Below are 18,258 nucleotides of genomic sequence, written 5' to 3'. Positions count from 1 at the left end.
ATTATCGACAAGTTGAAGTTTTCAAAAACTGTTAAAAAGTAATTAAAATTTTATAAGACTTTAACAGATAGCTTATCATTATACATGTAAAAGATTTACAAAAAGAAAAATGGGGGTCACCGGGAAATTTTTTCAAGGCATTCAAATGGATTAAACCAGAGGATTCCGAAAATCTGACCAAAAAATCTAAAACATGACAAGCCAGCTTCCTTATTCGGTGTCTTTGTTATATTGGTACTATCTTTTCTTCATTGCATTGCTAAAGATTCATTTGGGCATTCCTCTTTTATCATACTTAGTCTTTATAGTCTATTCCTGTTAATTTTAAAGGCAAAACAGACTTCTGTGGTCTCGAATGCATGCATACCATTTTAATTTGCGTGGCTTCTTAAAAGTAGCTAGTTTGTATTTTTATTCTGTATATAACCTACTTGTTCGTAGGTTTTTCTCGTCCTGTGTCATAATCCATTTACAATTAAGAAAATAAGAAAATTGAATTAGAGTGTAATTTCATTGACGTTAATAGAAGTCCAAACGGAAACGAGGAATGCGTCAAAAAGAAAACAACCCGATAAAGAGCAGAGAACAGCCCAAGGCCATCAATGAGTCTACACACCGAGTAATTCCCTCAACCAGAGTCGGCTTTCAGCTGGCCCATAAACAATAATGTATACTTGTTCAGCGAAAATGCACGCCTCACTAAACTCTGAAACATATAAATGAACCAAAATGAAAAAAACATACATGATTAACAAAGGCCAGGTGTTCCTGACTAGGGACAGGCGCAAAAATGCGGCGGGATTAAGCATGTTTTTTTAGATCTCCCCTCCCCCCTTACATCTAGCTAATGTGGAATAAACCAATATCAATATGCGTACGCACAGTAAAATTCAGTTCAAAAGAAGTCTGAGGAGTCTGGACTACTAGCAGTTACTGACATGCCGGCTCCAGACCTCAATTAAATTGATTGAAAGATGATGTTCATCATATAAAATTCAAGCACAATCCCCCTCGTTAGGGGTTTAGTATCATACCATATTGAAATATACGAGAACACAACACGTATCAAGCCAACAACTGGTTTTAGAAAAATGTGTTTTTCTCTAATGCAAAGACCCTGAGTGAATCAATATTAATTCCAAAAAAATACATCTTTAATGACCTGACAACAGTATAGTAACTACATCTCTTCTGAATAAGTTTTATTAAAGGTTTGGTAAGCTTTTGAGGTGAATGACGACATTTTTGTGCTTTGTATAGAATATTACCATAAAACATGGAAAGCGAAATACCTGAACGTATAAGATGTCTCAAGGTTGATTTATACCTACGAATGATATCCTTGTACCGATGATAAAATTTAGAAAATGTTCTGACAAGTTTGTGATGCGAATACCCTAGTATAATCATTTTTCAGTAAAACAGAGATTTCATCGTTAAAATCAAATACTTTGTTACATACACGAGCAAATCGAACGTGTTGAAATATATAAACACCATAGGATGGTGCCAAGGGAACGTCACCATCTCAAAATGGACAATTACCAATAGGAAATGAAAAATCGTCTCCTTCATCGTTAAATTTAGTATTAAGCTTTCCGTTAAGAATATAGATATCACGATCCAGACAAGGGCAGTGTTCATTGTTAGTATTTACAATTAGCTTTATTTAAATATGACATATTGAGGAAATGCCATAAATGATCGAATGTGAAATGCATGCATCTTTCAATATTTCTTGTAAATTAAGACCGTTTAATTGTGTATACCATGTAAGCAAATGTTTGTTAAATATACATGAAAGGAATAGGCGAAGTAATCAATTTTGGCGTGCATCACCCCCTTTTTAAAGGGGCATTAGTTGTCAAATTGGTGGTCACTGATTTCACTTAAATTCTCATATTTGATTTATTACTAACTTAAACAAGTTAAATGTATATCCAAAATTAAATTTAAAAATTAACAATGCATGGACTATATTATATGTATAATATTTCGTGTATGTTTTAGTCTAAACGCCATCTTACTTACCATCGAGATAACCTCCGAAAACTTCCGAAGGTCATATAACCTGATATCAATATGAATATAAATACATAGCGAGAAATAGCGGTCAAATTCATTGATCCATTCGAACGCACCTCGATAGCAGCCACCATATTTTGAGTACGCAAATATTTTTCTCCAAACTAACTGAAATATGAACTAAAATGACACAAACTTGTCAACCAATGAGAGCTTGAGTAGTTAAAACATCATGTCCAAGGAGGGATGAAAAATTTACTAAATATTTGAGTTTAAAAGGGACACATATCTGAATACCATTATATTGCGGTAACCAAAACAAAACAACAATGGCCGCCAAAACAACCCGATCTCAAATAAACACAGACGTAGAGAGCCTTGTTAAATTTTATAATGTAACAGAAACATATAAAAATAGTCAGAAATCTTCAAACGGAAAGATTATCCCCTTCGAATATATTGATAAATCGTTCTAAAAACAAAAAGGAAACTGTGCCAGCTTTATAACATCAAATACAAGAATTCATGCATGGATATCTGCTTTCGGAGATCTTATTTACAACAAGGAAGGCAATGGGGCTGATGTCACATGGATTGATAAGAAAGCTGAAAATGATAAAATTATTCAAACTGAATTTGTGGTGTCCAACAGCTTAGACTCTGATGATGATGACTTTCTTTACAAAATCATTATATATCTTACCACTGGGAAAATTTTGATCCAAGGAAAAGGTTGGGAGACATTTTGTGACAACAAATTTCAAGCCTGTAAACAACTGGTCGATATTCTAATTAGTAAACTAGACAAAAAAGGAAATGACAACTGTGTAAGTGTCACTTCAAATGACACCAATACTGACATTACTGAAGAAACTAATCCAAAAATTCTTCTTACCAGTTCAATGACAAATTCTGAGAAAGATAATGAAAATCACAAGACTGAAAATAAGGATAAAACACTGAATAAAAATGAGAAACATGGTCCCGTTACAAATGCTACAAATAAAGATGAAAATTATATAAATTTACCAGAACAGGTTGATTCAAATGCAGTCCTAATGATTAACAACAGGTTAGACATTTTTGAAGAATCTTTAGTCAAAATCACTTCAACTCTGGCCAACACAATAGACATTTTAGGAATAAATCATACAGATACTCTGCAGGAACTTCGAAAAATCAAAAAAATTAAAAGGTTCATCTGAGACACTCCAACCTGAAATAAAACTATTTGAAAATCAAATAAAAGAAAAAGATGATATGATTAGTTCCTTAAGAAAAGAAGTTCAACAACTTAATGAATTACAAGATAGAAACCAAAAGAAGTATGCTAAAGAACTTGAAAACACAAAAACTGAACATCAAAATCAGATCAGTGTAATTAGAGAAGAAAAAATTCAATCAGACATTGAAACTGAGAAACTTTCCCTAAAACTTGAACAAATACAAAATGATAAAGACAACTTGAAAATGACCTTCAAAGAGAGGATAGACGACAAAGACAAGACAATTCACAACCTTCAAGAAAGAATTCAGTCAGTTCTGTATGATCGTGACGGAGAGCCATGGAAAAAACAAACAAAAAGGGTATCTGAAGATAACAACTCTTCCTTCAACAATGATCAACAAGAAGTAAACTTGACATCTAATCTTGATCTAACAGCTGAACCCCAAAACAGCTCTGATAGAATGTCCATCACAACTGATGAGAGCCTGACATCAATCCAACAACATTTAGATATAAACAAAAGTAATTTACAAAATAACAAGAATGATTGGGACATACCCTATAAAACACCAAAATCTGCAGTAAATGGTGCTTATTTAAATAATGCAAAACTCGATACTATTTTCTATCACGATTCTATTGGCCACAAGGTAGACATTAAAAGATTGTTAGCAGGCTCTGGACAAGCAGGTCTCAAACAAATAACATACAGAATAGAAAACGTTATTGAAGCATTAGAGGATATTTCTTCGGCAAGATCAATTATTATTCATGTCGGAATTAATGACATCAAAGTGAGAGATGAATCAGCTGAAGGTATATTCCCTAGATACGAAGAAATGGTAAACAAAGCTTTAGGTTAAGCAAATAGTGTTGTGCTTTCTTTAGTTATCCCAACTAAATACACCTTGTTAAATAAAAAGAGTCAAGCATTGAATGAAATGATAAAATTAAAATTTGCAACAACATCTACACTACTTATATGTGAAAATAATAATTTCACAGCTGACAATGGAGATGTTATGGAAAATTTGTACTCTGACTCCATTCGTTTATCTATATATCAAGGCACTGGGGTTCTTGCTGGAAATATAAGAAAAACCATGTTTCCATAAAGGCAATCGGAGAACAAGAGAGTGAGTAAGACTGATCACAGTACGAACTATAGAGGACGTACTAAGTACAATTACAACCATGGATTCAGTAATACAGGCTACAACAAAAGTCACCAATACAAGGGTGATAACACTAGGAGACCATTGTATAACAATAATTGGTATACTCAAGATAATAAGACAGAACTTGGCCATTACAGAAATGATAGTATAAGAAAATCATTTGATTACGACAATTCATACAATACTGATGGAGAAGTTAACTACTACAGAAATTATGACAACAGTACATCTCAATACAACCAATCATACAGACATGAAATGGATAGAGACCTTAACCAAAGTCAGATTTCTGACTTAGCGACCAGTATTGCATCTGCATTTGCAAATGTATTTAAATGTCATTAAATTTTTAATCATTGCACAAAAAGTGTGAAGACAATCATAATAGTTATTGTTAAAAAGAATGTTTTTTCCTTTTAAATTTAAGAAACTTGTGAATATATACATGTTGATTTTGACCAGAGGGTCTTGTGTACTTTAAGTAAGGGAAAAAATACTTTAAAGTCCCATTTTCTTTTTACATAGATAGAAGAATTAAAAAGATGTAAATTCTAGATTTCTTAGTAAATTTATTTCATATTTTTGGTTTTCTCTCTTATATGTCTTAGTCATTAATCTATTTGCTAGGTAAAAAGGGATAACTCTAGCTGTTTATTTTAAAAGCTTTAATTTGAAATTTTATTATGAATAACACAGTTCTAATTAATAACTATTACAAAATATATGTCATTGTGGTACAACAATGAACAATTGATACAATTTTAAAAGAATTATACATTTGCTAATTGCATTAGCTTATTAGGTTAATAAGAACCCTATCCTTGTTCATGATGTTTGTTTGTTTGTTTTATAACTCAAAAATATGTGTATAAAAGGGGCAAGAAATGTATCAATTACTTCATGGAATATTAATGGTTTATTTAGAAAATTGAGTGGAGACAGGATATGTAAACTAGATGATGAACATTTTAGTAATATAAAAGGATTTAAAATCTACAATTTTAAAGCCCGTTATCCATTGGGTACAAACTCGAAGATTTTAATTTGGGCAGGTGGTGGTTCACTGTTGGGTATTTAACATTTGTGTTGATTAGTTTGATCGCAACCTCGCTTTGGTCTTTTCGAAATACGTCGGCAAGATTGCAGCAGACGAAAATTGGACGAGAAAATAATCTTCTTAAAAAAGTTGAAATAACACCTGAAATAGGTTTGATAAAGGGCTATAAGTTTATTTTGATATACGATAAAGACGGATTGATATCGATTTAATCCCGATGTCTTGAAATTTTAGTTAAAAACGACATTTAAAAACATACAAAAATTTAATGTGCAAATGAATGTCGAATTTAAGTAAACGGTCACAGCCAAAAATAAATCAAACCAAGATTGTGTTAGACATTATATTTTTATGCAATTTGAAAATGTGAAGGAATTTATAACTGTTATTGCCGTACTTAAGTGATATAAAGGGTTTTCAAATCAACCAAATATTTTCACAATGAAATTTTGAAATAGCTTATTGTCAGCATATAAATTGATGCAGTCGATAACTTAGTTCATCTAAATACAGGACAAAAATGAGCAAAAAGTTGAGTGTTTCGACTCTATTTATTGACAAACTTGTAATGACAAACTTCCGGTTAACGGTGGGCATAAAAACCGGAACCGGCTTTGATAAACTCGTATGTTTCGGATTTGCACAAATGGCAAAACAATCATTTTAGTAAGTAGTAATTGATTCTTAGTTTATATATCCTGAAAATAACACGAAAGAGCAAACTATAGGCATATAATCGGAGAGAGATTTGTGAAATACGTATGTTTTTGGATATTCACTTTTAATATTTTATATATATATATAAGGTAAAGCACATGTATTTATTTGAATGAAGATAACACATACACTTTAAGTTTCAGATCATGTATAGGAGGTCCGGCAGAAAAAGGGTGCCGACAAGCAGGGCAAATAATGGAGGCGCAGCGGCTGCTGCAAAGAAGTCGAAACAGCAACAGGAAGAGGCGACTGCTAATATTGCAGATAGATTACCTAGGAATTTACCTAGAACAAGTGGAACACCACCTGTACAGCTCGGCTCAAACACAGTGACAACTAATGTACTACCACACAGTCCAATAATGATCCCAGCAACACTGCCAGCAGAAACAATTTACCCTGCTCCAGGTAATACAACATTACACCAACCCCTAATTAACACAGGTTATGCCTTACCCATTGAAACGGTTAAGGCGTCAGATGACATAGCGCGAAACGTATCGCAAAATGTCAAACAAAAAGTAATAAATGGGGAATATGTAGATATGGGCAGTTTGTTAAATAATTCACAAAACATAACAAGAGTGAATCAAACACTTACATTTAATCAGGGACAGATTATATTACAACCTAAGCAACAGGATACAAGAATTAACACAATAGGTATATGGACGGATGCCTTTTTAATATATATCAGTATTTATTGTACTATACATACCTCTCAGTTCCAAGAACTGTTGAAGTATATGCAAACTGTCAGGTTAGGGGCTAAACGCTATGCAGGTTTAGGATGGAAATTGTATGATGAACAGTTTAGACTACGTAGATCACAGGAGCCTGCTGGATCCTGGTCTGTCATAGACACTGAGCTATGGTTATTGTATATGCAACCAGCAGGTCCAATTAATGGGCCAGAGTTCAATATTGCACAAAAACCAACAAACAATTTTCTTAAATGCTATGCATATAATTATAATGGGACGTGCACCCAACAATATTGCACATACAAACATGCTTGTTTAAAATGTAGTGGGGTACATCCGGTTATATATTGCACTAATAGCAAAGTGACTAACTCTAATAATCCTCAGTCACCTGGGATTGTTCAGAGATTCAGATCAGCCCGGCCTCAAGCACCACAAATACAGCATCTAATTTTCAACCCTTTGCTCCTAGGCAAATGCAAAATAACACAAGATTCCGTTCTCCTGGAGCATTTATGGGACAAAGGCAAAACCCCAGTCAAAATTAAATCTTTAAGAGAATTACTGTCAAATTATGAAAACAAAACTGATGCAGCAATGTTATTATTGGGATTTATAGAGGGGTTTAGATTAAACTATACTGGTCCAAGGATCTCGAGTTTTGCAAGCAATCTCATTTCGGCAGAAGTTCACAAAACTGAAACGAATTTAAAATTACAAAAAGAAGTGCATCTTGGTAGAATGTTGGGCCCCTTTTCAAAAATACCAATTTCAACTTTAAGAATATCTCCTATTGGGGTAGTTTCAAAAAATGACGGTGGATGGCGTCTTATAACTCACTTGTCATATCCTCTAAACTGGAGTGTGAATGATTTCATTGATCCAGAAATTTGTAAAGTAAAGTATTCTTCTTTTGATAAAGTGGTTGGGATGATCTCTGAATTAGGAAATAACGTGCTTTGCGCAAAAATGGACATTAGTCAGGCCTTTAGAATTTTATTGGTTCACCCAGCTGATTTTGACCTTCTGGGAATTTTCTTTGATGGGAAATATTATATTAATAAATGTCTGCCTGAAGGCTGTTCTATATCATGTGCCCTCTTTGAAAAATTTGCCACTTTTTTGCATAAAACAGTTGCATTGAAAGCTGGCATTGAGACTTTAGACCACTATTTGGATGACTTTTTCTTTGCTGGTGAAAGTTCAACGGATAATTGTACCATTTTGATGGACACTTTTAATGAAGTATGTAGGCAGCTAGGTGTTCCACTAGCAGAGAATAAAACAGTAGGTCCTACCACATGTATCACATTTCTAGGCCTTGAAATTGACACAGTACTTATGTTGGTTAGAATCCCCCCTGAAAAACTGGATAAACTTAAATTTATGCTTGATCAGGTCTTGTCGAAAAAGAAAATGGCACTGAAGGAACTTGAATCAATTACTGGTTTAATGGCATTTTGTTCAAGGGCTATTATATCAGCCCGTGCTTTTATTCGTCGTTTTTACGATTTGATAGCTTCAGTTAAGAATGGAAAGCCTTATTATACTGTCAGATTGAATTCAGAGGTCAAAGCAGATGCTAGAGTTTGGCTAAATTTTCTAGATCAATTCAATGGTCAGTGTTATTTTCCTGATAGATTTTGGTCGACTAATGAAAGTCTGGAATTATTCACTGATAGTGCAGGTAATGTTTTATTAGGTTGTGGAGCTTATTTTCAAGGTCACTGGGTACAATACCAGTGGCCAAGTAGTTGGGCTGATACTAGCATTTTATTGGATATAACATGTTTGGAGCTTATTCCCATCGTGCTGTCGTTCATGATATGGGGTCGTTCATTTAGAAATAAAAAGATTCTGTTGAGAATAGATAATCAGGCATTAGTAAGCATTGTGAACAAAAGAACATCAAAATCAAAGAGAGTTATGATATTGATAAGACAACTAGTTTTTCTCACTATGAACAATAACATACAATTTAGGGCACAACATATTGAGGGTGAGCATAATGCAATCGCAGATGCTCTTTCTCGATTTCAGGAACAACGTTTTATGGACTTGGTCCCGAATGCAGACAGTTCTCCAGCAGCAATCCCACAAGAATTCCTGTCGATGATTTCAGAACTGAAATGAATCATTTACTTATAAATTCATTAACACCCAGTACACAGAAAGCATATTTGCATAGCATGGACATATTTGTTAAATTCAGAGAAAATCATGGTTTTTCTGATGTCTGGCCTATTCCGCTTGATGGCTTGACATCATTCATTGTTTATATGTTTACAAAGAAATTGTCCCACTCAACAGTATCTGGCTATATTTCAGGCTTAAGTTACTTTAATAAAATCAACAATTTAGAAGACAATACACAGAAATTTGTTGTCAGAAAATTGATTGAAGGAATAAAAAGGTTGGGGGGCCCAAATCAAAAGGACACTAGATTACCCATAACGAGAGATATATTGGAAAAATTATTGAGGTCACTGGCGGTGATTTGCAAAAACGGGTATGAGACAAAACTGTTTATGGCTTCATTTTCGCTAGCCTTTCATGGTTTTATGAGAGTAGGTGAAATAACAGTTGATTGTAAAAATAAGCAGATGCATACTGTAAAATTTGAAAATATAAAGCTTTGTGATGCAAGATTAGAGGTTTTATTGACGTCATCTAAAACTGATCAGTTTGGTTCTGGAACAACAATCGTTATTTCTAAGCAGAAAAACAAAAATGTATGTCCAGTACAAATAATGGCTAATTTTATTAAAGTTCGCCCACCTTATCTGGGACCTTTATTTTGTCATTTTGATGGATCCCCCCTTACAAGATACCAGTTTTCAGCATTATTAAAAAGGTCTCTGTCAGTAATTGGTATAGAAAACAATGGATTTAAGTCCCATTCCTTTAGAATTGGCATGGCAACTACATGCGCATTAGAAGGTATTTCTGATGAACAAATTAAAGAAATGGGACGTTGGAAGTCACAGGCCTTTTTGCGTTACATTAGGATTTAAATGCCTGAACATCATATATGTACATTTATTTGTGTAAATATGTTTCTATATTTGCTTATTTTGTAATGCAGTCTTGAGCTGGCATTTAAATAATATTGTATTATGTAAATAAATGGTATGTCCTGCATCAATATAAGCAAGTAATAATTGCTTTCTAAGAATTGCAGGACATGCTACAGTTTGGATCGTTGGATCCTCGATTATTAAGCATGCCTTTGGGGAAGCCAGAGGAAGACCGGGAGGGGTAAACTTGGGGCTGCAGAGGATGGGAGTAAATATTTGTTGGCAGGGAAAATGTGGAGGTAAAGTGCTGGACATGAAACAACAAATAAGAACCATGTTAAAATATGAAGATCCGCCAACTATATTAGTTTTACATATTGGAGACAATGATATAGGGGAAAAAAGTTCAAAAACTCTTTGTGAACTAATAAGGAAACAGTTCAGTTGGATGCGTCAACTGATGTTGGACACAGTTTTTGTCTGGTCTCAAATTATTCCGAGATCAAGTTGGCGTTACTCTGACAATATTAATGCCATGGAAAAATGTAGAATGAGGGTTAATACCTCTATAGCATCATTTTTAACCAAAACAGATGGTTGTTACCTCCGTTACCCTGATATAAAGGCTAATGAATTATTCTTAATGAAAGATGGAGTGCATTTGACGTCTTTGGGAAATAACATTTTTTTGAATACCCTCCAGGGAGGATTAGAAATGATCATCAGGAATCTTGGCATTAATTTAACCTTCCCCGACTGTAATTAGATACAACTGTTATGTTAACATTTTATATCTGACGTTTCAAGTAAGTTACTAGGAAGTAACTTGAAAGTTAATATATTAAATTGTATTTGGCACAGCTTCGCGCAGCTACACCCCCTCTTTTCAGTGGCGGTTGTCCAATCAGATCAAGTTGTTACCCTGATCTTATCGGACAATTTGGCACATTTCGCTGCGCTGGATTTAACATTCATATATTCAGTGAACAGTAATGATAGCCTCTGATTACCAGGGCTCATCAGTCAACTTCTCATATTACTTAAATATATTTATATTAGTGGTCTGCCATAATTTGCGGTAGCCACATTATAATTTACATATATATTAAATACAGACATTGATAAATATATTTCAGAGCAAGATTGCCAATTTAAATACATATTATATATCATATATGTTATATTTTATTCAAGATAAAGCTGTGGCCAAATACTGCCAAAACCTTATTATCTATTTGTTATGTTTTGGGCCTCGAGGATAAAAGGATTTAAAATCTACAATTTTAAAGCCCGTTATCCATTGGGTACAAACTCGAAGATTTTAATTTGGGCAGGTGGTGGTTCACTGTTGGGTATTTAACATTTGTGTTGATTAGTTTGATCGCAACCTCGCTTTGGTCTTTTCGAAATACGTCGGCAAGATTGCAGCAGACGAAAATTGGACGAGAAAATAATCTTCTTAAAAAACCCACCACCCTCCCAATGTAAATTAATTTTGTGTTACATGTGTATTTGTTCTGAATGGAAGTAAGAAACCAGATACTGTTTTTAAGTTTATATTTCAGCTTATTTCTGCTAATGGTACTGAGATGGGAGAGTAGGAGACAACTAGTGAACACAATGTAGATGTAAAAGTGGACATTGGCAGAGCACATTTGGCACATTTCGCTGCGCTGGATTTAACATTCATATATTCAGTGAACAGTAATGATAGCCTCTGATTACCAGGGCTCATCAGTCAACTTCTCATATTACTTAAATATATTTATATTAGTGGTCTGCCATAATTTGCGGTAGCCACATTATAATTTACATATATATTAAATACAGACATTGATAAATATATTTCAGAGCAAGATTGCCAATTTAAATACATATTATATATCATATATGTTATATTTTATTCAAGATAAAGCTGTGGCCAAATACTGCCAAAACCTTATTATCTATTTGTTATGTTTTGGGCCTCGAGGATAATGACATCTGGTATTATATTTTTATCAGAGACACATGCCTCCTCAAAGTATATTTTATTTTATAATGGATACAAATGTTTTACTAACTGCAGACAGTCTAAAACTAATAGAGTATGGGGTGGTTTAGCCACTTTTATTAAAAGGGAAATTTTGCAAGGTGTTAAATTAATTGATAAAACAATGAGTGACATGATGTGGTTTAAACTTGACAAAAATTATTTTGGCTTTGAGAAAAATCTATTCATCTGCTCCATGTATATACCGCCCAGTAACTCATCATACACTATGCGAACTAATTGTGATAAACAAATATTCGAAAAAATATTTCAAAATATTACCAAATTTTCTTTAGAGGGTAATATTGCTTTAATTGGAGATTTGAATGCCCATATCAATGTCAGTGAGTCTGATTATATTACAAATGAAATTGATGACAACCTAGATGATTTTGTACCTATAAATTACATAGCAGATGCTGTGCTTAAATCAAGAAGCACTGAGAAACACCAACAGTTATGGTAAACAATTATTAGAGTTGTGCTTTTCTGCTCAATTAAGAATTTTAAATGGAAGAACTTTAGGAGATTCCAAGGGAAAAGTTACATTTTTTAATCATAATGGAACTTCTATTGATAAATACTGTATTTGCAGCTCTGGGTTCTTGTCAAGTATCATAAATTTGACCCAACAGTATCAGATCATTGTCCAATAACAGTAAATATCATGTCTCAAATAAATAGGCAACCCCCAGAAAACTTAAAAAAATCCTTTAAAGTGCATAAAATGGAGTAATGAATATGAAAATACATTTAAATTAAACTTATTAAAAACTGACTTCCAACCAATTATTTCTGAAATAGAAAGCTTACCAGAAATTCCTGTTCAAAATAACTTGTCCAGTGTAGAAGAAAAAATTAATGAAAATGTTTCTAACATATCATCTTTATTGTATAATGCTGCTTTGCTTGGCCCAAAACGATCCACGTTTAGGAATAACAAAAGTAAATTCCGAAAAGTTAAAAAACCCTACTATACTAATGAATGTGAAGCACAATTTAGAGCTTTAAAACACCATACTAGGAAATTGTGTAAAGAACCATGGAATAAGCAACTAAGATTAGAAGTTATGTCCAAAAAAAAGGTACTTAATAAATTAATAAGGAAAAACTATAGACAATTTAGAAATAAAATGCTGACAAAAATTTTGGAATCAAATAATTCTTCAGATGAGTTTTGGAAAACTGTTAAAACCTTAAAGAAAAAAGAATTGAATGATCCTAGTTCAAACATTTAAGCTAAAGAATGGTTTGAATACTTCAGAAATCTAATGAATACTACCCATGACAAAAATTCTGATTTCAAATCATGCACTGATGATAAATTTTTGAATAATTGCAACAAAAATTTAAATGTTAGGATAACTGCAGAGGAAGTGCTTCTTACTCTGAAAGCCTTGAAAAATAAGAAATCATGTGGTTCTGATGGACTCACAAATGAAATGTTGAAAATATCTTGTACTATGAACGTCAACATGTATGTAAAATTATTTAACTTTATTCTTTTTACTGGCATATATCCTTCTAAATGGAGAGAAAATTACATTAAACCAGTATTCAAAGGAGGGTGTTTTAATAACCCCCGAAACTACAGAGGTATAGCACTTTCTAGCTGCTTAGGAAAAAATTTCTCGAGAGTTTTGTATAACCGTTTAGAAAAGTATTCAGAAAATAATAATATTATCTGTCGTGAAAAGATTGGATTCAAAAAAGGATGCAGAACTAGTGATCACATTCTTACTTTAAAAACTATTATTGATAAGGTTTTTAAATCAAACAAAAGAATAAATGCATGTTTTATTGATTTTAAAAAAGCTTTTGACACTATAAATAGAGAGGCTCTGTTGCACAAACTTGCTGAATATAACATAACTGGACCATTCTTTAATATTCTAAAAGATATGTACAAAGAAGTTTTATTTGCAGTTAAAGTCACTGAAGGCATTACTATAATGTTCCCTTCCACAGTTGGAGTAAAACAAGGCTGCATTCTAAGTCCTACCTTATTTTCTTTTATATAAATGATTTAACCTCAATGTTTGATAACACATGTGATCCTGTAACATTACATGACATAAAATTGTCTAAGTCTTTTATATGCTGATGACTTAGTATTAATATCCGAATCCTCAGAAGGTTTACAAAATTGTCTAAACAAGTTAAATACTTATTGTGAAAAATGGAACTTGACTGTCAATCTAGACAAGACAAAAACAATGATATTTAATAAAAGTGGTAAAAAACTTACTAAAGACAAGTTTGTATTGAATAATGAAGTAATTGAATGTTGCACAGAATATAAATATGTAGGTATACTATTCAAGCCATCAGGAATTTTCACTAATGCTGTAAATCTCCTATGTAAAAAAGCTTCTAAGGCATTCTTTTGTATCAAAAAAATACTCTACTCAGATAAAATGGATGTTTTTTTCCCATATGAAACTATTTAATTCTTGTGTTAGCCCAATATTACTGTATTGTAGTGAGATATGGTCGCTAAATAATGTGAAGAACAACAAAACTCTTGAATCTCAATATTTATCTATGGAATCAGTAAAACTCTAAAATCAAATTTGTGAAAGGTCTTCTAAATGTTAATTCAAAGGCAGTAAATACAGCTGTATTAGCTGAATTGGGAATGTACCCTATTGGTATACAGGCCCTTAAGTCTTCTGTAGGATTTTGGTTACATATTTTAAAGTCAAATGAAAATGAGTCATTATTTTATAAAATTGAATTTCACTCAAGTTTGGGAAAATCAATGTACCTTCTCTAAAAAAAAATACTTTTAGCCGTCGTGAAGAAGCTCAATGAAAATTACATTATATTTTGGAGAAATTGTCTCTTTAATGATGATAATTCAATAAATGGAAATAAAATAAGAACCTACAGAAAATTTAAAGTAAAGTATGAACTGGAAAAGTACCTTTTATTGAATTTAGATAAAAATGTTACAAAAAATTATGCTAAAATAAGAAAAAGTAATAGTATGCTGGCTGTTGAACGTGGTAGATACAACAAAACAGCTTTAGAAAATAGAATATGTCCTTTACGCCATAAAGAGGTGGAAGATGAATTTCATTTTATCATAACATGTTCAGAAATTAATAAAACTAGGATCAAAATGTTTGATGAAATATCTAGTATTGTCCCCTGTTTTAATTCAATGAGTGAAGAAAACAAATTTGATTTTATATTTTCCTGCGAAGAATGTGATATTTTACTTATCATTGTTAACTACATAAGTGAAATGTATAATGAGAGAAACAATTATAATGTCAATATATGAACTGTGTAATTGATGGCTTAACTTATAATGTTATATATATTATAACGTATTTTTTGTAACATAAGCATAATATTTTTATTGATAATTTTAAAGAGGAGGCATGCTGTCAAAAATAGTATTATAATTAATACTAATAATCTATGTTTTTGTTTTTCTTTCAATGCTACATGTTTGTAGTGTTTAATGACTATCGTTTTGTAATTAATGTGCCACTGTCTGTTTGTTTGTTTTTATTGTGTATTTTAGTAACAATCCTATTGTTTGGATTTTAGAATAATAAAATTCTTATTCTTATTCTTATTCTTATTCTGTTCACCGATTTGACTCAAATAAGGTGCAAATGGAATTTTCAAGGTCTGTTTGATTCCAAGTTATAAATTATAATCATCCTTTTTAGCTGTATAAGAAAAAAATTTGGTGAATAAAATCAGTTAAAGAAATGATTCACCCTTGTCCCTTTCAATGTTGACATTCTTTTCCTTTTGATAGTTATAAACACGTCTAGAACATGTGTATTGACTTGGAAGTCAATAATACATCAGCAATGTTTTTGAAATTATGTTTACAAATTTGGGCTTAAATGGCTGCTTGTAACGAAATATTATTGCATTTTATTTTATTACTTGAATCAAAAGGGCATCGTATTTAAATTATGTGTCCAAATCGAAGCTAATGTCTTTTTAAATGGGAAAATAGTTTGCATGTATGTGTGGTTACTAAAAACAACGATCCAGTTTGCCATAAAAGGATACGTCACAAAATATGATATTCTTAAATTGTAGACGGTTTATGAAAATATCTCATTAACAACAACGATGTCTCCACTCTTCAATGTTATTCGTGGTGGAAAAAACAGCGAAGTTATCACAAATTTAAAATCAAATATGAATACGAATCAAAAATCTATCATTGTTTTGGAATAGCTAAAAAATAAGGAGAGATAGTATGATTTCAAATTATAACAATTATCCACCATAGTCCAAATGACGTGAATATATATAAGTAACTATATGTCCATATACAGCCTTCAACAATGAACCAATCACATACCGTAAAGTCCGCTATAAAAGTCCTCACATGACAAAATATAAAATTAAATCCAGTAAAATCTAAGTTTCCGCCAATTATATGTCCATTGTCCTGTACCTTATTTTCATGGTTCAGGGACTGTTTGTAAACAAATTGAGTTTTGGGCATATCAATTCTACTCATTATGAAAAATAGGATAACTTTATTTGGTATATTGGTTCCTTGCAACGTCTACAGGTACGTCAGACAGAGTTCGACTGACCCCAACTTCATTTCATGCATCAGTGAACAAGATTAAAGTTAAGTGATTAAGTCCGTTTCTCAAATACTTTTAGCATTAGGTTAACTATATTTGATGTATGGCATAATTGTAATGGGTACATGTCAGTCTAGCAGGTTTCATCTGACCTTGACCTCATTTTCGTGGTTCATTGGTCAATGTTAAGCTTTTGTGTTTTTGACTATTTTTCAATTAGCATACGCATTAGGTTAGTTATATTTAGTGTATTAAAAAAATGTAAGGTGTATATGTCTGCCTGGTACAATTTATCTAACCTTGACTTCATTGTCATAGATTTTTAAAAATGTTTACCGTCATGCTTTTAGTAAAATATTTATTTTTAAGACTTTCAACATAAAATAAATGGTCAGTAAGCATACTGTTCAAGTATTTCTACACTCGGAAAGTGAAATGTTTGGATTTGCGCATCCTGATGAAAAATGTAAATGGCGAAACTGATGAGCACAATAAGATGTATCCACCTTGAAAATTGGAGATTTTGTTTTACTACCCTTTCTTGAAGTTGTTGCCTCTGAAATAGCTTAAAATTTTAAGATGCAAAAAGGACCAGAAAATATAAGGCTATAGTTAGTAAATGAAATTTTTAAATTGTGTTTCTAATTTAATCAACATCTGAAATAACTTAACAATAAATAATTAAGTTCAGTTCAGACTGACAGTTATTTTTTCAGTCTTATCGCCTGCGGTTGATTCTGTTCTGTTCAGACCATTCGCTTTCATTGAATTCAGTACTGTTCAGTAGCGTTTCAGATACATTCGCATATTGTTTATATGTACAGGTACATTATTACTACTGAACAGCATGAACATTGACTGAACCGATCTTAACTGACAGCAAATACAATTGTCTGAACAGTTATAAATTTATTCCAGCGGAGAAATCTTTGACTGACAGACTGCATGTACATAATTCAAAGATTTATTGTTCAGACTTTTCAGATGTTGTTAAGATCAAAATAACCGTTGAAGTCTAAAATTCATTTTGAAGTGTAGGTTTAAAAGTTAACGGCAAAAATAATCAGCATAGCAAAATCTATCTGACCTGACAATTTAAAAAAAATCAGTCCAGCTCCTTTATTGTTAGCAGCTAGGTTAAAATGTAAAACATTGCAAACATGACCAGCAATGACAAGATCCATCTACTCTTAAAATTTGACAACCTCCAATTGAATTATTTGTCCTAAACTGGATATTAACTGATTGTGTTTGCAGATTGGCTAGTATGAGCATACACATGTCCACATTAGCAAACTGGGTATTTTTTTCACCAGGTAAGCGAAACAGGCACTTGTGTGCCTCTTGCTGTTTTAACCCGATTTTTATCGTTTTGATGGACTTGAACATCGGTAAACCACTGTTACTCCTAATTTTAATAGTTCAGGAATAACTCTGCAAGACAAGGAACAACGTAGGTTCCCATCGAAATACCTTTCATTTAGCTGTATTCTTAACCTCGAACGCAACATTATTATTATCAAGAAAAAACTAATGCCTTAATCAAGATTTATTACTTAAAAGGAAATATTACGACTGCAACAGATAGTTAACCTATATACCATGCATTTTATTGAATAGGAAAACATATTTTTGATCAGATTATGTGGTAGTGTAGTAAACAGAGTATGGAAATCATACTTGTCAACAGAGACTATTTGCCTTCTAATAAGTGAGTTTTTTATTA

The 18,258-nt window shown here is 32.3% G+C and overlaps 1 long non-coding RNA gene across 2 annotated transcripts; it reads left to right on the top strand.

The window, feature by feature from the left end:
* Positions 1-5,411: 5,411 nt before the first annotated feature.
* LOC143076294 (uncharacterized) lies at positions 5,412-7,863 on the top strand. 2 transcript variants are annotated; one of them, XR_012978600.1, is made up of 2 exons: positions 5,412-5,638; positions 6,349-7,863. It is a non-coding gene; the product is annotated as an uncharacterized LOC143076294 (long non-coding RNA). The 2 variants fall into 2 exon arrangements; XR_012978599.1 differs by having other exon boundaries at positions 6,343-7,863.
* Positions 7,864-18,258: the final 10,395 nt, after the last annotated feature.

The sequence above is a fragment of the Mytilus galloprovincialis genome, chromosome 5 (assembly GCF_965363235.1).
Source record: "Mytilus galloprovincialis chromosome 5, xbMytGall1.hap1.1, whole genome shotgun sequence".
Classification (NCBI taxonomy): Eukaryota; Metazoa; Mollusca; class Bivalvia; order Mytilida; family Mytilidae; genus Mytilus; species Mytilus galloprovincialis.
Note: the sequence above shows the minus strand (reverse complement) of the source record. Positions and strands in the feature narration are given on the sequence as shown.